This window comes from Lathyrus oleraceus, unplaced genomic scaffold (assembly GCF_024323335.1).
Source record: "Lathyrus oleraceus cultivar Zhongwan6 unplaced genomic scaffold, CAAS_Psat_ZW6_1.0 chrUn0005, whole genome shotgun sequence".
Classification (NCBI taxonomy): Eukaryota; Viridiplantae; Streptophyta; class Magnoliopsida; order Fabales; family Fabaceae; genus Lathyrus; species Lathyrus oleraceus.
In genome coordinates, this window is record NW_026112396.1 from 202,243 (window position 1) to 217,136 (window position 14,894).

Below are 14,894 nucleotides of genomic sequence, written 5' to 3' on the forward strand. Positions count from 1 at the left end.
AATAAGTGAAAGAAATAAAATATATACAATCAAAGCGCATGAGATATCAGGTGCGATCATACCAGCACTAATGCACCGGATCCCATCAGAACTCCGCAGTTAAGCGTGCTTGGGCGAGAGTAGTACTAGGATGGGTGACCTCCTGGGAAGTCCTTGTGTTGCACCTCTTTTTTTGCGATTTTTTAAGTACTTCTTTTTATTTCTGTTAATCGGCGTAAAAGAGTCGGAAAAAGTAGGAGAAGACAAGCATTTCAGCGTTAATTATGTTTGTTTTGCCGTTAATAAGTGAAAGAAATAAAATATATACAATCAAAGCGCATGAGATATCAGGTGCGATCATACCAGCACTAATGCACCGGATCCCATCAGAACTCCGCAGTTAAGCGTGCTTGGGCGAGAGTAGTACTAGGATGGGTGACCTCCTGGGAAGTCCTTGTGTTGCACCTCTTTTTTTGCGATTTTTTAAATACTTCTTTTTATTTCTGTTAATCGGCGTAAAAGAGTCGGAAAAAGTAGGAGAAGACAAGCATTTCAGCGTTAATTATGTTTGTTTTGCCGTTAATAAGTGAAAGAAATAAAATATATACAATCAAAGCGCATGAGATATCAGGTGCGATCATACCAGCACTAATGCACCGGATCCCATCAGAACTCCGCAGTTAAGCGTGCTTGGGCGAGAGTAGTACTAGGATGGGTGACCTCCTGGGAAGTCCTTGTGTTGCACCTCTTTTTTTGCGATTTTTTAAATACTTCTTTTTATTTCTGTTAATCGGCGTAAAAGAGTCGGAAAAAGTAGGAGAAGACAAGCATTTCAGCGTTAATTATGTTTGTTTTGCCGTTAATAAGTGAAAGAAATAAAATATATACAATCAAAGCGCATGAGATATCAGGTGCGATCATACCAGCACTAATGCACCGGATCCCATCAGAACTCCGCAGTTAAGCGTGCTTGGGCGAGAGTAGTACTAGGATGGGTGACCTCCTGGGAAGTCCTTGTGTTGCACCTCTTTTTTTTGCGATTTTTTAAATACTTCTTTTTATTTCTGTTAATCGGCGTAAAAGAGTCGGAAAAAGTAGGAGAAGACAAGCATTTCAGCGTTAATTATGTTTGTTTTGCCGTTAATAAGTGAAAGAAATAAAATATATACAATCAAAGCGCATGAGATATCAGGTGCGATCATACCAGCACTAATGCACCGGATCCCATCAGAACTCCGCAGTTAAGCGTGCTTGGGCGAGAGTAGTACTAGGATGGGTGACCTCCTGCGTTTAATTATGTTTGTTTTGCCGTTAATAAGTGAAAGAAATAAAATATATACAATCAAAGCGCATGAGATATCAGGTGCGATCATACCAGCACTAATGCACCGGATCCCATCAGAACTCCGCAGTTAAGCGTGCTTGGGCGAGAGTAGTACTAGGATGGGTGACCTCCTGGGAAGTCCTTGTGTTGCACCTCTTTTTTTGCGATTTTTAAATACTTCTTTTTATTTCTGTTAATCGGCGTAAAAGAGTCGGAAAAAGTAGGAGAAGACAAGCATTTCAGCGTTAATTATGTTTGTTTTGCCGTTAATAAGTGAAAGAAATAAAATATATACAATCAAAGCGCATGAGATATCAGGTGCGATCATACCAGCACTAATGCACCGGATCCCATCAGAACTCCGCAGTTAAGCGTGCTTGGGCGAGAGTAGTACTAGGATGGGTGACCTCCTGGGAAGTCCTTGTGTTGCACCTCTTTTTTTGCGATTTTTTAAATACTTCTTTTTATTTCTGTTAATCGGCGTAAAAGAGTCGGAAAAAGTAGGAGAAGACAAGCATTTCAGCGTTAATTATGTTTGTTTTGCCGTTAATAAGTGAAAGAAATAAAATATATACAATCAAAGCGCATGAGATATCAGGTGCGATCATACCAGCACTAATGCACCGGATCCCATCAGAACTCCGCAGTTAAGCGTGCTTGGGCGAGAGTAGTACTAGGATGGGTGACCTCCTGGGAAGTCCTTGTGTTGCACCTCTTTTTTTGCGATTTTTTAAATACTTCTTTTTATTTCTGTTAATCGGCGTAAAAGAGTCGGAAAAAGTAGGAGAAGACAAGCATTTCAGCGTTAATTATGTTTGTTTTGCCGTTAATAAGTGAAAGAAATAAAATATATACAATCAAAGCGCATGAGATATCAGGTGCGATCATACCAGCACTAATGCACCGGATCCCATCAGAACTCCGCAGTTAAGCGTGCTTGGGCGAGAGTAGTACTAGGATGGGTGACCTCCTGGGCGTTAATTATGTTTGTTTTGCCGTTAATAAGTGAAAGAAATAAAATATATACAATCAAAGCGCATGAGATATCAGGTGCGATCATACCAGCACTAATGCACCGGATCCCATCAGAACTCCGCAGTTAAGCGTGCTTGGGCGAGAGTAGTACTAGGATGGGTGACCTCCTGGGAAGTCCTTGTGTTGCACCTCTTTTTTTGCGATTTTTTAAATACTTCTTTTTATTTCTGTTAATCGGCGTAAAAGAGTCGGAAAAAGTAGGAGAAGACAAGCATTTCAGCGTTAATTATGTTTGTTTTGCCGTTAATAAGTGAAAGAAATAAAATATATACAATCAAAGCGCATGAGATATCAGGTGCGATCATACCAGCACTAATGCACCGGATCCCATCAGAACTCCGCAGTTAAGCGTGCTTGGGCGAGAGTAGTACTAGGATGGGTGACCTCCTGGGAAGTCCTTGTGTTGCACCTCTTTTTTTGCGATTTTTTAAATACTTCTTTTTATTTCTGTTAATCGGCGTAAAAGAGTCGGAAAAAGTAGGAGAAGACAAGCATTTCAGCGTTAATTATGTTTGTTTTGCCGTTAATAAGTGAAAGAAATAAATATATACAATCAAAGCGCATGAGATATCAGGTGCGATCATACCAGCACTAATGCACCGGATCCCATCAGAACTCCGCAGTTAAGCGTGCTTGGGCGAGAGTAGTACTAGGATGGGTGACCTCCTGGGCGTTAATTATGTTTGTTTTGCCGTTAATAAGTGAAAGAAATAAAATATATACAATCAAAGCGCATGAGATATCAGGTGCGATCATACCAGCACTAATGCACCGGATCCCATCAGAACTCCGCAGTTAAGCGTGCTTGGGCGAGAGTAGTACTAGGATGGGTGACCTCCTGGGAAGTCCTTGTGTTGCACCTTTTTTTTTGCGATTTTTTAAGTACTTCTTTTTATTTCTGTTAATCGGCGTAAAAGAGTCGGAAAAAGTAGGAGAAGACAAGCATTTCAGCGTTAATTATGTTTGTTTTGCCGTTAATAAGTGAAAGAAATAAAATATATACAATCAAAGCGCATGAGATATCAGGTGCGATCATACCAGCACTAATGCACCGGATCCCATCAGAACTCCGCAGTTAAGCGTGCTTGGGCGAGAGTAGTACTAGGATGGGTGACCTCCTGGGAAGTCCTTGTGTTGCACCTCTTTTTTTGCGATTTTTTAAATACTTCTTTTTATTTCTGTTAATCGGCGTAAAAGAGTCGGAAAAAGTAGGAGAAGACAAGCATTTCAGCGTTAATTATGTTTGTTTTGCCGTTAATAAGTGAAAGAAATAAAATATATACAATCAAAGCGCATGAGATATCAGGTGCGATCATACCAGCACTAATGCACCGGATCCCATCAGAACTCCGCAGTTAAGCGTGCTTGGGCGAGAGTAGTACTAGGATGGGTGACCTCCTGGGAAGTCCTTGTGTTGCACCTCTTTTTTTGCGATTTTTTAAATACTTCTTTTTATTTCTGTTAATCGGCGTAAAAGAGTCGGAAAAAGTAGGAGAAGACAAGCATTTCAGCGTTAATTATGTTTGTTTTGCCGTTAATAAGTGAAAGAAATAAAATATATACAATCAAAGCGCATGAGATATCAGGTGCGATCATACCAGCACTAATGCACCGGATCCCATCAGAACTCCGCAGTTAAGCGTGCTTGGGCGAGAGTAGTACTAGGATGGGTGACCTCCTGGGAAGTCCTTGTGTTGCACCTCTTTTTTTGCGATTTTTTAAATACTTCTTTTTATTTCTGTTAATCGGCGTAAAAGAGTCGGAAAAAGTAGGAGAAGACAAGCATTTCAGCGTTAATTATGTTTGTTTTGCCGTTAATAAGTGAAAGAAATAAAATATATACAATCAAAGCGCATGAGATATCAGGTGCGATCATACCAGCACTAATGCACCGGATCCCATCAGAACTCCGCAGTTAAGCGTGCTTGGGCGAGAGTAGTACTAGGATGGGTGACCTCCTGGGCGTTAATTATGTTTGTTTTGCCGTTAATAAGTGAAAGAAATAAAATATATACAATCAAAGCGCATGAGATATCAGGTGCGATCATACCAGCACTAATGCACCGGATCCCATCAGAACTCCGCAGTTAAGCGTGCTTGGGCGAGAGTAGTACTAGGATGGGTGACCTCCTGGGAAGTCCTTGTGTTGCACCTCTTTTTTTGCGATTTTTTAAATACTTCTTTTTATTTCTGTTAATCGGCGTAAAAGAGTCGGAAAAAGTAGGAGAAGACAAGCATTTCAGCGTTAATTATGTTTGTTTTGCCGTTAATAAGTGAAAGAAATAAAATATATACAATCAAAGCGCATGAGATATCAGGTGCGATCATACCAGCACTAATGCACCGGATCCCATCAGAACTCCGCAGTTAAGCGTGCTTGGGCGAGAGTAGTACTAGGATGGGTGACCTCCTGGGAAGTCCTTGTGTTGCACCTCTTTTTTTGCGATTTTTTAAATACTTCTTTTTATTTCTGTTAATCGGCGTAAAAGAGTCGGAAAAAGTAGGAGAAGACAAGCATTTCAGCGTTAATTATGTTTGTTTTGCCGTTAATAAGTGAAAGAAATAAAATATATACAATCAAAGCGCATGAGATATCAGGTGCGATCATACCAGCACTAATGCACCGGATCCCATCAGAACTCCGCAGTTAAGCGTGCTTGGGCGAGAGTAGTACTAGGATGGGTGACCTCCTGGGAAGTCCTTGTGTTGCACCTCTTTTTTTGCGATTTTTTAAATACTTCTTTTTATTTCTGTTAATCGGCGTAAAAGAGTCGGAAAAAGTAGGAGAAGACAAGCATTTCAGCGTTAATTATGTTTGTTTTGCCGTTAATAAGTGAAAGAAATAAAATATATACAATCAAAGCGCATGAGATATCAGGTGCGATCATACCAGCACTAATGCACCGGATCCCATCAGAACTCCGCAGTTAAGCGTGCTTGGGCGAGAGTAGTACTAGGATGGGTGACCTCCTGGGAAGTCCTTGTGTTGCACCTCTTTTTTTGCGATTTTTTAAATACTTCTTTTTATTTCTGTTAATCGGCGTAAAAGAGTCGGAAAAAGTAGGAGAAGACAAGCATTTCAGCGTTAATTATGTTTGTTTTGCCGTTAATAAGTGAAAGAAATAAAATATATACAATCAAAGCGCATGAGATATCAGGTGCGATCATACCAGCACTAATGCACCGGATCCCATCAGAACTCCGCAGTTAAGCGTGCTTGGGCGAGAGTAGTACTAGGATGGGTGACCTCCTGGGAAGTCCTTGTGTTGCACCTCTTTTTTTGCGATTTTTTAAATACTTCTTTTTATTTCTGTTAATCGGCGTAAAAGAGTCGGAAAAAGTAGGAGAAGACAAGCATTTCAGCGTTAATTATGTTTGTTTTGCCGTTAATAAGTGAAAGAAATAAAATATATACAATCAAAGCGCATGAGATATCAGGTGCGATCATACCAGCACTAATGCACCGGATCCCATCAGAACTCCGCAGTTAAGCGTGCTTGGGCGAGAGTAGTACTAGGATGGGTGACCTCCTGGGAAGTCCTTGTGTTGCACCTCTTTTTTTGCGATTTTTTAAATACTTCTTTTTATTTCTGTTAATCGGCGTAAAAGAGTCGGAAAAAGTAGGAGAAGACAAGCATTTCAGCGTTAATTATGTTTGTTTTGCCGTTAATAAGTGAAAGAAATAAAATATATACAATCAAAGCGCATGAGATATCAGGTGCGATCATACCAGCACTAATGCACCGGATCCCATCAGAACTCCGCAGTTAAGCGTGCTTGGGCGAGAGTAGTACTAGGATGGGTGACCTCCTGGGAAGTCCTTGTGTTGCACCTCTTTTTTTGCGATTTTTTAAATACTTCTTTTTATTTCTGTTAATCGGCGTAAAAGAGTCGGAAAAAGTAGGAGAAGACAAGCATTTCAGCGTTAATTATGTTTGTTTTGCCGTTAATAAGTGAAAGAAATAAAATATATACAATCAAAGCGCATGAGATATCAGGTGCGATCATACCAGCACTAATGCACCGGATCCCATCAGAACTCCGCAGTTAAGCGTGCTTGGGCGAGAGTAGTACTAGGATGGGTGACCTCCTGGGAAGTCCTTGTGTTGCACCTCTTTTTTTGCGATTTTTTAAATACTTCTTTTTATTTCTGTTAATCGGCGTAAAAGAGTCGGAAAAAGTAGGAGAAGACAAGCATTTCAGCGTTAATTATGTTTGTTTTGCCGTTAATAAGTGAAAGAAATAAAATATATACAATCAAAGCGCATGAGATATCAGGTGCGATCATACCAGCACTAATGCACCGGATCCCATCAGAACTCCGCAGTTAAGCGTGCTTGGGCGAGAGTAGTACTAGGATGGGTGACCTCCTGGGAAGTCCTTGTGTTGCACCTCTTTTTTTGCGATTTTTTAAATACTTCTTTTTATTTCTGTTAATCGGCGTAAAAGAGTCGGAAAAAGTAGGAGAAGACAAGCATTTCAGCGTTAATTATGTTTGTTTTGCCGTTAATAAGTGAAAGAAATAAAATATATACAATCAAAGCGCATGAGATATCAGGTGCGATCATACCAGCACTAATGCACCGGATCCCATCAGAACTCCGCAGTTAAGCGTGCTTGGGCGAGAGTAGTACTAGGATGGGTGACCTCCTGGGAAGTCCTTGTGTTGCACCTCTTTTTTTGCGATTTTTTAAATACTTCTTTTTATTTCTGTTAATCGGCGTAAAAGAGTCGGAAAAAGTAGGAGAAGACAAGCATTTCAGCGTTAATTATGTTTGTTTTGCCGTTAATAAGTGAAAGAAATAAAATATATACAATCAAAGCGCATGAGATATCAGGTGCGATCATACCAGCACTAATGCACCGGATCCCATCAGAACTCCGCAGTTAAGCGTGCTTGGGCGAGAGTAGTACTAGGATGGGTGACCTCCTGGGAAGTCCTTGTGTTGCACCTCTTTTTTTGCGATTTTTTAAATACTTCTTTTTATTTCTGTTAATCGGCGTAAAAGAGTCGGAAAAAGTAGGAGAAGACAAGCATTTCAGCGTTAATTATGTTTGTTTTGCCGTTAATAAGTGAAAGAAATAAAATATATACAATCAAAGCGCATGAGATATCAGGTGCGATCATACCAGCACTAATGCACCGGATCCCATCAGAACTCCGCAGTTAAGCGTGCTTGGGCGAGAGTAGTACTAGGATGGGTGACCTCCTGGGAAGTCCTTGTGTTGCACCTCTTTTTTTGCGATTTTTTAAATACTTCTTTTTATTTCTGTTAATCGGCGTAAAAGAGTCGGAAAAAGTAGGAGAAGACAAGCATTTCAGCGTTAATTATGTTTGTTTTGCCGTTAATAAGTGAAAGAAATAAAATATATACAATCAAAGCGCATGAGATATCAGGTGCGATCATACCAGCACTAATGCACCGGATCCCATCAGAACTCCGCAGTTAAGCGTGCTTGGGCGAGAGTAGTACTAGGATGGGTGACCTCCTGGGAAGTCCTTGTGTTGCACCTCTTTTTTTGCGATTTTTTAAATACTTCTTTTTATTTCTGTTAATCGGCGTAAAAGAGTCGGAAAAAGTAGGAGAAGACAAGCATTTCAGCGTTAATTATGTTTGTTTTGCCGTTAATAAGTGAAAGAAATAAAATATATACAATCAAAGCGCATGAGATATCAGGTGCGATCATACCAGCACTAATGCACCGGATCCCATCAGAACTCCGCAGTTAAGCGTGCTTGGGCGAGAGTAGTACTAGGATGGGTGACCTCCTGGGAAGTCCTTGTGTTGCACCTCTTTTTTTGCGATTTTTTAAATACTTCTTTTTATTTCTGTTAATCGGCGTAAAAGAGTCGGAAAAAGTAGGAGAAGACAAGCATTTCAGCGTTAATTATGTTTGTTTTGCCGTTAATAAGTGAAAGAAATAAAATATATACAATCAAAGCGCATGAGATATCAGGTGCGATCATACCAGCACTAATGCACCGGATCCCATCAGAACTCCGCAGTTAAGCGTGCTTGGGCGAGAGTAGTACTAGGATGGGTGACCTCCTGGGAAGTCCTTGTGTTGCACCTCTTTTTTTGCGATTTTTTAAATACTTCTTTTTATTTCTGTTAATCGGCGTAAAAGAGTCGGAAAAAGTAGGAGAAGACAAGCATTTCAGCGTTAATTATGTTTGTTTTGCCGTTAATAAGTGAAAGAAATAAAATATATACAATCAAAGCGCATGAGATATCAGGTGCGATCATACCAGCACTAATGCACCGGATCCCATCAGAACTCCGCAGTTAAGCGTGCTTGGGCGAGAGTAGTACTAGGATGGGTGACCTCCTGGGAAGTCCTTGTGTTGCACCTCTTTTTTTGCGATTTTTTAAATACTTCTTTTTATTTCTGTTAATCGGCGTAAAAGAGTCGGAAAAAGTAGGAGAAGACAAGCATTTCAGCGTTAATTATGTTTGTTTTGCCGTTAATAAGTGAAAGAAATAAAATATATACAATCAAAGCGCATGAGATATCAGGTGCGATCATACCAGCACTAATGCACCGGATCCCATCAGAACTCCGCAGTTAAGCGTGCTTGGGCGAGAGTAGTACTAGGATGGGTGACCTCCTGGGAAGTCCTTGTGTTGCACCTCTTTTTTTGCGATTTTTTAAATACTTCTTTTTATTTCTGTTAATCGGCGTAAAAGAGTCGGAAAAAGTAGGAGAAGACAAGCATTTCAGCGTTAATTATGTTTGTTTTGCCGTTAATAAGTGAAAGAAATAAAATATATACAATCAAAGCGCATGAGATATCAGGTGCGATCATACCAGCACTAATGCACCGGATCCCATCAGAACTCCGCAGTTAAGCGTGCTTGGGCGAGAGTAGTACTAGGATGGGTGACCTCCTGGGAAGTCCTTGTGTTGCACCTCTTTTTTTGCGATTTTTTAAATACTTCTTTTTATTTCTGTTAATCGGCGTAAAAGAGTCGGAAAAAGTAGGAGAAGACAAGCATTTCAGCGTTAATTATGTTTGTTTTGCCGTTAATAAGTGAAAGAAATAAAATATATACAATCAAAGCGCATGAGATATCAGGTGCGATCATACCAGCACTAATGCACCGGATCCCATCAGAACTCCGCAGTTAAGCGTGCTTGGGCGAGAGTAGTACTAGGATGGGTGACCTCCTGGGAAGTCCTTGTGTTGCACCTCTTTTTTTGCGATTTTTTAAATACTTCTTTTTATTTCTGTTAATCGGCGTAAAAGAGTCGGAAAAAGTAGGAGAAGACAAGCATTTCAGCGTTAATTATGTTTGTTTTGCCGTTAATAAGTGAAAGAAATAAAATATATACAATCAAAGCGCATGAGATATCAGGTGCGATCATACCAGCACTAATGCACCGGATCCCATCAGAACTCCGCAGTTAAGCGTGCTTGGGCGAGAGTAGTACTAGGATGGGTGACCTCCTGGGAAGTCCTTGTGTTGCACCTCTTTTTTTGCGATTTTTTAAATACTTCTTTTTATTTCTGTTAATCGGCGTAAAAGAGTCGGAAAAAGTAGGAGAAGACAAGCATTTCAGCGTTAATTATGTTTGTTTTGCCGTTAATAAGTGAAAGAAATAAAATATATACAATCAAAGCGCATGAGATATCAGGTGCGATCATACCAGCACTAATGCACCGGATCCCATCAGAACTCCGCAGTTAAGCGTGCTTGGGCGAGAGTAGTACTAGGATGGGTGACCTCCTGGGAAGTCCTTGTGTTGCACCTCTTTTTTTGCGATTTTTTAAATACTTCTTTTTATTTCTGTTAATCGGCGTAAAAGAGTCGGAAAAAGTAGGAGAAGACAAGCATTTCAGCGTTAATTATGTTTGTTTTGCCGTTAATAAGTGAAAGAAATAAAATATATACAATCAAAGCGCATGAGATATCAGGTGCGATCATACCAGCACTAATGCACCGGATCCCATCAGAACTCCGCAGTTAAGCGTGCTTGGGCGAGAGTAGTACTAGGATGGGTGACCTCCTGGGCGTTAATTATGTTTGTTTTGCCGTTAATAAGTGAAAGAAAAAATATATACAATCAAAGCGCATGAGATATCAGGTGCGATCATACCAGCACTAATGCACCGGATCCCATCAGAACTCCGCAGTTAAGCGTGCTTGGGCGAGAGTAGTACTAGGATGGGTGACCTCCTGGGAAGTCCTTGTGTTGCACCTCTTTTTTTGCGATTTTTTAAATACTTCTTTTTATTTCTGTTAATCGGCGTAAAAGAGTCGGAAAAAGTAGGAGAAGACAAGCATTTCAGCGTTAATTATGTTTGTTTTGCCGTTAATAAGTGAAAGAAATAAAATATACAATCAAAGCGCATGAGATATCAGGTGCGATCATACCAGCACTAATGCACCGGATCCCATCAGAACTCCGCAGTTAAGCGTGCTTGGGCGAGAGTAGTACTAGGATGGGTGACCTCCTGGGAAGTCCTTGTGTTGCACCTCTTTTTTTGCGATTTTTTAAATACTTCTTTTTATTTCTGTTAATCGGCGTAAAAGAGTCGGAAAAAGTAGGAGAAGACAAGCATTTCAGCGTTAATTATGTTTGTTTTGCCGTTAATAAGTGAAAGAAATAAAATATATACAATCAAAGCGCATGAGATATCAGGTGCGATCATACCAGCACTAATGCACCGGATCCCATCAGAACTCCGCAGTTAAGCGTGCTTGGGCGAGAGTAGTACTAGGATGGGTGACCTCCTGGGAAGTCCTTGTGTTGCACCTCTTTTTTTGCGATTTTTTAAATACTTCTTTTTATTTCTGTTAATCGGCGTAAAAGAGTCGGAAAAAGTAGGAGAAGACAAGCATTTCAGCGTTAATTATGTTTGTTTTGCCGTTAATAAGTGAAAGAAATAAAATATATACAATCAAAGCGCATGAGATATCAGGTGCGATCATACCAGCACTAATGCACCGGATCCCATCAGAACTCCGCAGTTAAGCGTGCTTGGGCGAGAGTAGTACTAGGATGGGTGACCTCCTGGGAAGTCCTTGTGTTGCACCTCTTTTTTTGCGATTTTTTAAATACTTCTTTTTATTTCTGTTAATCGGCGTAAAAGAGTCGGAAAAAGTAGGAGAAGACAAGCATTTCAGCGTTAATTATGTTTGTTTTGCCGTTAATAAGTGAAAGAAATAAAATATATACAATCAAAGCGCATGAGATATCAGGTGCGATCATACCAGCACTAATGCACCGGATCCCATCAGAACTCCGCAGTTAAGCGTGCTTGGGCGAGAGTAGTACTAGGATGGGTGACCTCCTGGGAAGTCCTTGTGTTGCACCTCTTTTTTTGCGATTTTTTAAATACTTCTTTTTATTTCTGTTAATCGGCGTAAAAGAGTCGGAAAAAGTAGGAGAAGACAAGCATTTCAGCGTTAATTATGTTTGTTTTGCCGTTAATAAGTGAAAGAAATAAAATATATACAATCAAAGCGCATGAGATATCAGGTGCGATCATACCAGCACTAATGCACCGGATCCCATCAGAACTCCGCAGTTAAGCGTGCTTGGGCGAGAGTAGTACTAGGATGGGTGACCTCCTGGGAAGTCCTTGTGTTGCACCTCTTTTTTTGCGATTTTTTAAATACTTCTTTTTATTTCTGTTAATCGGCGTAAAAGAGTCGGAAAAAGTAGGAGAAGACAAGCATTTCAGCGTTAATTATGTTTGTTTTGCCGTTAATAAGTGAAAGAAATAAAATATATACAATCAAAGCGCATGAGATATCAGGTGCGATCATACCAGCACTAATGCACCGGATCCCATCAGAACTCCGCAGTTAAGCGTGCTTGGGCGAGAGTAGTACTAGGATGGGTGACCTCCTGGGAAGTCCTTGTGTTGCACCTCTTTTTTTGCGATTTTTTAAATACTTCTTTTTATTTCTGTTAATCGGCGTAAAAGAGTCGGAAAAAGTAGGAGAAGACAAGCATTTCAGCGTTAATTATGTTTGTTTTGCCGTTAATAAGTGAAAGAAATAAAATATATACAATCAAAGCGCATGAGATATCAGGTGCGATCATACCAGCACTAATGCACCGGATCCCATCAGAACTCCGCAGTTAAGCGTGCTTGGGCGAGAGTAGTACTAGGATGGGTGACCTCCTGGGAAGTCCTTGTGTTGCACCTCTTTTTTTGCGATTTTTTAAATACTTCTTTTTATTTCTGTTAATCGGCGTAAAAGAGTCGGAAAAAGTAGGAGAAGACAAGCATTTCAGCGTTAATTATGTTTGTTTTGCCGTTAATAAGTGAAAGAAATAAAATATATACAATCAAAGCGCATGAGATATCAGGTGCGATCATACCAGCACTAATGCACCGGATCCCATCAGAACTCCGCAGTTAAGCGTGCTTGGGCGAGAGTAGTACTAGGATGGGTGACCTCCTGGGAAGTCCTTGTGTTGCACCTCTTTTTTTGCGATTTTTTAAATACTTCTTTTTATTTCTGTTAATCGGCGTAAAAGAGTCGGAAAAAGTAGGAGAAGACAAGCATTTCAGCGTTAATTATGTTTGTTTTGCCGTTAATAAGTGAAAGAAATAAAATATATACAATCAAAGCGCATGAGATATCAGGTGCGATCATACCAGCACTAATGCACCGGATCCCATCAGAACTCCGCAGTTAAGCGTGCTTGGGCGAGAGTAGTACTAGGATGGGTGACCTCCTGGGAAGTCCTTGTGTTGCACCTCTTTTTTTGCGATTTTTTAAATACTTCTTTTTATTTCTGTTAATCGGCGTAAAAGAGTCGGAAAAAGTAGGAGAAGACAAGCATTTCAGCGTTAATTATGTTTGTTTTGCCGTTAATAAGTGAAAGAAATAAAATATATACAATCAAAGCGCATGAGATATCAGGTGCGATCATACCAGCACTAATGCACCGGATCCCATCAGAACTCCGCAGTTAAGCGTGCTTGGGCGAGAGTAGTACTAGGATGGGTGACCTCCTGGGAAGTCCTTGTGTTGCACCTCTTTTTTTGCGATTTTTTAAATACTTCTTTTTATTTCTGTTAATCGGCGTAAAAGAGTCGGAAAAAGTAGGAGAAGACAAGCATTTCAGCGTTAATTATGTTTGTTTTGCCGTTAATAAGTGAAAGAAATAAAATATATACAATCAAAGCGCATGAGATATCAGGTGCGATCATACCAGCACTAATGCACCGGATCCCATCAGAACTCCGCAGTTAAGCGTGCTTGGGCGAGAGTAGTACTAGGATGGGTGACCTCCTAGGAAGTCCTTGTGTTGCACCTCTTTTTTTGCGATTTTTTAAAAATACTTCTTTTTATTTCTGTTAATCGGCGTAAAAGAGTCGGAAAAAGTAGGAGAAGACAAGCATTTCAGCGTTAATTATGTTTGTTTTGCCGTTAATAAGTGAAAGAAATAAAATATATACAATCAAAGCGCATGAGATATCAGGTGCGATCATACCAGCACTAATGCACCGGATCCCATCAGAACTCCGCAGTTAAGCGTGCTTGGGCGAGAGTAGTACTAGGATGGGTGACCTCCTGGGAAGTCCTTGTGTTGCACCTCTTTTTTTGCGATTTTTAAGTACTTCTTTTTATTTCTGTTAATCGGCGTAAAAGAGTCGGAAAAAGTAGGAGAAGACAAGCATTTCAGCGTTAATTATGTTTGTTTTGCCGTTAATAAGTGAAAGAAATAAAATATATACAATCAAAGCGCATGAGATATCAGGTGCGATCATACCAGCACTAATGCACCGGATCCCATCAGAACTCCGCAGTTAAGCGTGCTTGGGCGAGAGTAGTACTAGGATGGGTGACCTCCTGGGAAGTCCTTGTGTTGCACCTCTTTTTTTGCGATTTTTTAAATACTTCTTTTTATTTCTGTTAATCGGCGTAAAAGAGTCGGAAAAGTAGGAGAAGACAAGCATTTCAGCGTTAATTATGTTTGTTTTGCCGTTAATAAGTGAAAGAAATAAAATATATACAATCAAAGCGCATGAGATATCAGGTGCGATCATACCAGCACTAATGCACCGGATCCCATCAGAACTCCGCAGTTAAGCGTGCTTGGGCGAGAGTAGTACTAGGATGGGTGACCTCCTGGGAAGTCCTTGTGTTGCACCTCTTTTTTTGCGATTTTTTAAATACTTCTTTTTATTTCTGTTAATCGGCGTAAAAGAGTCGGAAAAAGTAGGAGAAGACAAGCATTTCAGCGTTAATTATGTTTGTTTTGCCGTTAATAAGTGAAAGAAATAAAATATATACAATCAAAGCGCATGAGATATCAGGTGCGATCATACCAGCACTAATGCACCGGATCCCATCAGAACTCCGCAGTTAAGCGTGCTTGGGCGAGAGTAGTACTAGGATGGGTGACCTCCTGGGAAGTCCTTGTGTTGCACCTCTTTTTTTGCGATTTTTTAAATACTTCTTTTTATTTCTGTTAATCGGCGTAAAAGAGTCGGAAAAAGTAGGAGAAGACAAGCATTTCAGCGTTAATTATGTTTGTTTTGCCGTTAATAAGTGAAAGAAATAAAATATATACAATCAAAGCGCAT

At 40.2% G+C, this 14,894-nt stretch overlaps 50 non-coding genes and 5 pseudogenes across 50 annotated transcripts; all 55 read left to right on the top strand.

Annotated features, from left to right (window-relative positions):
* The first annotated feature begins 48 nt into the window (after positions 1-48).
* LOC127110786 (5S ribosomal RNA) lies at positions 49-167 on the top strand. Its single transcript, XR_007797566.1, has one exon. It is a non-coding gene; the product is annotated as a 5S ribosomal RNA (ribosomal RNA).
* Positions 168-328: 161 nt separating this feature from the next.
* On the top strand, positions 329-447 carry LOC127110787 (5S ribosomal RNA). The gene has a single exon (XR_007797567.1). It is a non-coding gene; the product is annotated as a 5S ribosomal RNA (ribosomal RNA).
* A 161-nt stretch (positions 448-608) lies between these two features.
* On the top strand, positions 609-727 carry LOC127110788 (5S ribosomal RNA). The gene has a single exon (XR_007797568.1). It is a non-coding gene; the product is annotated as a 5S ribosomal RNA (ribosomal RNA).
* A 161-nt stretch (positions 728-888) lies between these two features.
* On the top strand, positions 889-1,007 carry LOC127110789 (5S ribosomal RNA). Its single transcript, XR_007797569.1, has one exon. It is a non-coding gene; the product is annotated as a 5S ribosomal RNA (ribosomal RNA).
* Positions 1,008-1,169: 162 nt separating this feature from the next.
* On the top strand, positions 1,170-1,293 carry LOC127111576 (uncharacterized; annotated as a pseudogene).
* Positions 1,294-1,340: 47 nt separating this feature from the next.
* Positions 1,341-1,459, top strand: LOC127110791 (5S ribosomal RNA). Its single transcript, XR_007797571.1, has one exon. It is a non-coding gene; the product is annotated as a 5S ribosomal RNA (ribosomal RNA).
* A 160-nt stretch (positions 1,460-1,619) lies between these two features.
* On the top strand, positions 1,620-1,738 carry LOC127110792 (5S ribosomal RNA). Its single transcript, XR_007797572.1, has one exon. It is a non-coding gene; the product is annotated as a 5S ribosomal RNA (ribosomal RNA).
* Positions 1,739-1,899: 161 nt separating this feature from the next.
* On the top strand, positions 1,900-2,018 carry LOC127110793 (5S ribosomal RNA). The gene has a single exon (XR_007797573.1). It is a non-coding gene; the product is annotated as a 5S ribosomal RNA (ribosomal RNA).
* A 161-nt stretch (positions 2,019-2,179) lies between these two features.
* On the top strand, positions 2,180-2,302 carry LOC127111456 (uncharacterized; annotated as a pseudogene).
* Positions 2,303-2,351: 49 nt separating this feature from the next.
* Positions 2,352-2,470, top strand: LOC127110794 (5S ribosomal RNA). Its single transcript, XR_007797574.1, has one exon. It is a non-coding gene; the product is annotated as a 5S ribosomal RNA (ribosomal RNA).
* Positions 2,471-2,631: 161 nt separating this feature from the next.
* On the top strand, positions 2,632-2,750 carry LOC127110795 (5S ribosomal RNA). The gene has a single exon (XR_007797575.1). It is a non-coding gene; the product is annotated as a 5S ribosomal RNA (ribosomal RNA).
* A 160-nt stretch (positions 2,751-2,910) lies between these two features.
* LOC127111522 (uncharacterized) lies at positions 2,911-3,033 on the top strand (annotated as a pseudogene).
* A 49-nt stretch (positions 3,034-3,082) lies between these two features.
* On the top strand, positions 3,083-3,201 carry LOC127111409 (5S ribosomal RNA). Its single transcript, XR_007798162.1, has one exon. It is a non-coding gene; the product is annotated as a 5S ribosomal RNA (ribosomal RNA).
* A 161-nt stretch (positions 3,202-3,362) lies between these two features.
* Positions 3,363-3,481, top strand: LOC127110796 (5S ribosomal RNA). The gene has a single exon (XR_007797576.1). It is a non-coding gene; the product is annotated as a 5S ribosomal RNA (ribosomal RNA).
* A 161-nt stretch (positions 3,482-3,642) lies between these two features.
* Positions 3,643-3,761, top strand: LOC127110798 (5S ribosomal RNA). The gene has a single exon (XR_007797577.1). It is a non-coding gene; the product is annotated as a 5S ribosomal RNA (ribosomal RNA).
* A 161-nt stretch (positions 3,762-3,922) lies between these two features.
* Positions 3,923-4,041, top strand: LOC127110799 (5S ribosomal RNA). Its single transcript, XR_007797578.1, has one exon. It is a non-coding gene; the product is annotated as a 5S ribosomal RNA (ribosomal RNA).
* Positions 4,042-4,202: 161 nt separating this feature from the next.
* Positions 4,203-4,325, top strand: LOC127111524 (uncharacterized; annotated as a pseudogene).
* Positions 4,326-4,374: 49 nt separating this feature from the next.
* Positions 4,375-4,493, top strand: LOC127110800 (5S ribosomal RNA). Its single transcript, XR_007797579.1, has one exon. It is a non-coding gene; the product is annotated as a 5S ribosomal RNA (ribosomal RNA).
* A 161-nt stretch (positions 4,494-4,654) lies between these two features.
* On the top strand, positions 4,655-4,773 carry LOC127110801 (5S ribosomal RNA). Its single transcript, XR_007797580.1, has one exon. It is a non-coding gene; the product is annotated as a 5S ribosomal RNA (ribosomal RNA).
* A 161-nt stretch (positions 4,774-4,934) lies between these two features.
* On the top strand, positions 4,935-5,053 carry LOC127110803 (5S ribosomal RNA). Its single transcript, XR_007797582.1, has one exon. It is a non-coding gene; the product is annotated as a 5S ribosomal RNA (ribosomal RNA).
* Positions 5,054-5,214: 161 nt separating this feature from the next.
* On the top strand, positions 5,215-5,333 carry LOC127110804 (5S ribosomal RNA). Its single transcript, XR_007797583.1, has one exon. It is a non-coding gene; the product is annotated as a 5S ribosomal RNA (ribosomal RNA).
* Positions 5,334-5,494: 161 nt separating this feature from the next.
* Positions 5,495-5,613, top strand: LOC127110805 (5S ribosomal RNA). The gene has a single exon (XR_007797584.1). It is a non-coding gene; the product is annotated as a 5S ribosomal RNA (ribosomal RNA).
* A 161-nt stretch (positions 5,614-5,774) lies between these two features.
* LOC127110806 (5S ribosomal RNA) lies at positions 5,775-5,893 on the top strand. The gene has a single exon (XR_007797585.1). It is a non-coding gene; the product is annotated as a 5S ribosomal RNA (ribosomal RNA).
* A 161-nt stretch (positions 5,894-6,054) lies between these two features.
* LOC127110807 (5S ribosomal RNA) lies at positions 6,055-6,173 on the top strand. The gene has a single exon (XR_007797586.1). It is a non-coding gene; the product is annotated as a 5S ribosomal RNA (ribosomal RNA).
* A 161-nt stretch (positions 6,174-6,334) lies between these two features.
* LOC127110808 (5S ribosomal RNA) lies at positions 6,335-6,453 on the top strand. The gene has a single exon (XR_007797587.1). It is a non-coding gene; the product is annotated as a 5S ribosomal RNA (ribosomal RNA).
* Positions 6,454-6,614: 161 nt separating this feature from the next.
* On the top strand, positions 6,615-6,733 carry LOC127110809 (5S ribosomal RNA). The gene has a single exon (XR_007797588.1). It is a non-coding gene; the product is annotated as a 5S ribosomal RNA (ribosomal RNA).
* Positions 6,734-6,894: 161 nt separating this feature from the next.
* LOC127110810 (5S ribosomal RNA) lies at positions 6,895-7,013 on the top strand. The gene has a single exon (XR_007797589.1). It is a non-coding gene; the product is annotated as a 5S ribosomal RNA (ribosomal RNA).
* A 161-nt stretch (positions 7,014-7,174) lies between these two features.
* Positions 7,175-7,293, top strand: LOC127110811 (5S ribosomal RNA). Its single transcript, XR_007797590.1, has one exon. It is a non-coding gene; the product is annotated as a 5S ribosomal RNA (ribosomal RNA).
* A 161-nt stretch (positions 7,294-7,454) lies between these two features.
* On the top strand, positions 7,455-7,573 carry LOC127110812 (5S ribosomal RNA). The gene has a single exon (XR_007797591.1). It is a non-coding gene; the product is annotated as a 5S ribosomal RNA (ribosomal RNA).
* Positions 7,574-7,734: 161 nt separating this feature from the next.
* LOC127110814 (5S ribosomal RNA) lies at positions 7,735-7,853 on the top strand. The gene has a single exon (XR_007797593.1). It is a non-coding gene; the product is annotated as a 5S ribosomal RNA (ribosomal RNA).
* Positions 7,854-8,014: 161 nt separating this feature from the next.
* Positions 8,015-8,133, top strand: LOC127110815 (5S ribosomal RNA). The gene has a single exon (XR_007797594.1). It is a non-coding gene; the product is annotated as a 5S ribosomal RNA (ribosomal RNA).
* A 161-nt stretch (positions 8,134-8,294) lies between these two features.
* LOC127110816 (5S ribosomal RNA) lies at positions 8,295-8,413 on the top strand. The gene has a single exon (XR_007797595.1). It is a non-coding gene; the product is annotated as a 5S ribosomal RNA (ribosomal RNA).
* Positions 8,414-8,574: 161 nt separating this feature from the next.
* LOC127110817 (5S ribosomal RNA) lies at positions 8,575-8,693 on the top strand. The gene has a single exon (XR_007797596.1). It is a non-coding gene; the product is annotated as a 5S ribosomal RNA (ribosomal RNA).
* Positions 8,694-8,854: 161 nt separating this feature from the next.
* Positions 8,855-8,973, top strand: LOC127110818 (5S ribosomal RNA). The gene has a single exon (XR_007797597.1). It is a non-coding gene; the product is annotated as a 5S ribosomal RNA (ribosomal RNA).
* A 161-nt stretch (positions 8,974-9,134) lies between these two features.
* On the top strand, positions 9,135-9,253 carry LOC127110819 (5S ribosomal RNA). The gene has a single exon (XR_007797598.1). It is a non-coding gene; the product is annotated as a 5S ribosomal RNA (ribosomal RNA).
* A 161-nt stretch (positions 9,254-9,414) lies between these two features.
* On the top strand, positions 9,415-9,533 carry LOC127110820 (5S ribosomal RNA). The gene has a single exon (XR_007797599.1). It is a non-coding gene; the product is annotated as a 5S ribosomal RNA (ribosomal RNA).
* Positions 9,534-9,694: 161 nt separating this feature from the next.
* On the top strand, positions 9,695-9,813 carry LOC127110821 (5S ribosomal RNA). The gene has a single exon (XR_007797600.1). It is a non-coding gene; the product is annotated as a 5S ribosomal RNA (ribosomal RNA).
* A 161-nt stretch (positions 9,814-9,974) lies between these two features.
* On the top strand, positions 9,975-10,093 carry LOC127110822 (5S ribosomal RNA). The gene has a single exon (XR_007797601.1). It is a non-coding gene; the product is annotated as a 5S ribosomal RNA (ribosomal RNA).
* Positions 10,094-10,254: 161 nt separating this feature from the next.
* On the top strand, positions 10,255-10,377 carry LOC127111457 (uncharacterized; annotated as a pseudogene).
* A 47-nt stretch (positions 10,378-10,424) lies between these two features.
* Positions 10,425-10,543, top strand: LOC127110823 (5S ribosomal RNA). Its single transcript, XR_007797602.1, has one exon. It is a non-coding gene; the product is annotated as a 5S ribosomal RNA (ribosomal RNA).
* A 159-nt stretch (positions 10,544-10,702) lies between these two features.
* On the top strand, positions 10,703-10,821 carry LOC127110825 (5S ribosomal RNA). Its single transcript, XR_007797604.1, has one exon. It is a non-coding gene; the product is annotated as a 5S ribosomal RNA (ribosomal RNA).
* A 161-nt stretch (positions 10,822-10,982) lies between these two features.
* Positions 10,983-11,101, top strand: LOC127110826 (5S ribosomal RNA). The gene has a single exon (XR_007797605.1). It is a non-coding gene; the product is annotated as a 5S ribosomal RNA (ribosomal RNA).
* Positions 11,102-11,262: 161 nt separating this feature from the next.
* On the top strand, positions 11,263-11,381 carry LOC127110827 (5S ribosomal RNA). Its single transcript, XR_007797606.1, has one exon. It is a non-coding gene; the product is annotated as a 5S ribosomal RNA (ribosomal RNA).
* Positions 11,382-11,542: 161 nt separating this feature from the next.
* On the top strand, positions 11,543-11,661 carry LOC127110829 (5S ribosomal RNA). The gene has a single exon (XR_007797607.1). It is a non-coding gene; the product is annotated as a 5S ribosomal RNA (ribosomal RNA).
* A 161-nt stretch (positions 11,662-11,822) lies between these two features.
* On the top strand, positions 11,823-11,941 carry LOC127110830 (5S ribosomal RNA). The gene has a single exon (XR_007797608.1). It is a non-coding gene; the product is annotated as a 5S ribosomal RNA (ribosomal RNA).
* A 161-nt stretch (positions 11,942-12,102) lies between these two features.
* LOC127110831 (5S ribosomal RNA) lies at positions 12,103-12,221 on the top strand. Its single transcript, XR_007797609.1, has one exon. It is a non-coding gene; the product is annotated as a 5S ribosomal RNA (ribosomal RNA).
* A 161-nt stretch (positions 12,222-12,382) lies between these two features.
* LOC127110832 (5S ribosomal RNA) lies at positions 12,383-12,501 on the top strand. The gene has a single exon (XR_007797610.1). It is a non-coding gene; the product is annotated as a 5S ribosomal RNA (ribosomal RNA).
* A 161-nt stretch (positions 12,502-12,662) lies between these two features.
* LOC127110833 (5S ribosomal RNA) lies at positions 12,663-12,781 on the top strand. The gene has a single exon (XR_007797611.1). It is a non-coding gene; the product is annotated as a 5S ribosomal RNA (ribosomal RNA).
* A 161-nt stretch (positions 12,782-12,942) lies between these two features.
* LOC127110834 (5S ribosomal RNA) lies at positions 12,943-13,061 on the top strand. Its single transcript, XR_007797612.1, has one exon. It is a non-coding gene; the product is annotated as a 5S ribosomal RNA (ribosomal RNA).
* Positions 13,062-13,222: 161 nt separating this feature from the next.
* Positions 13,223-13,341, top strand: LOC127110835 (5S ribosomal RNA). The gene has a single exon (XR_007797613.1). It is a non-coding gene; the product is annotated as a 5S ribosomal RNA (ribosomal RNA).
* Positions 13,342-13,502: 161 nt separating this feature from the next.
* LOC127111414 (5S ribosomal RNA) lies at positions 13,503-13,621 on the top strand. The gene has a single exon (XR_007798167.1). It is a non-coding gene; the product is annotated as a 5S ribosomal RNA (ribosomal RNA).
* Positions 13,622-13,784: 163 nt separating this feature from the next.
* On the top strand, positions 13,785-13,903 carry LOC127110837 (5S ribosomal RNA). Its single transcript, XR_007797615.1, has one exon. It is a non-coding gene; the product is annotated as a 5S ribosomal RNA (ribosomal RNA).
* Positions 13,904-14,063: 160 nt separating this feature from the next.
* Positions 14,064-14,182, top strand: LOC127110838 (5S ribosomal RNA). Its single transcript, XR_007797616.1, has one exon. It is a non-coding gene; the product is annotated as a 5S ribosomal RNA (ribosomal RNA).
* A 160-nt stretch (positions 14,183-14,342) lies between these two features.
* Positions 14,343-14,461, top strand: LOC127110839 (5S ribosomal RNA). Its single transcript, XR_007797617.1, has one exon. It is a non-coding gene; the product is annotated as a 5S ribosomal RNA (ribosomal RNA).
* A 161-nt stretch (positions 14,462-14,622) lies between these two features.
* Positions 14,623-14,741, top strand: LOC127110840 (5S ribosomal RNA). The gene has a single exon (XR_007797618.1). It is a non-coding gene; the product is annotated as a 5S ribosomal RNA (ribosomal RNA).
* Positions 14,742-14,894: the final 153 nt, after the last annotated feature.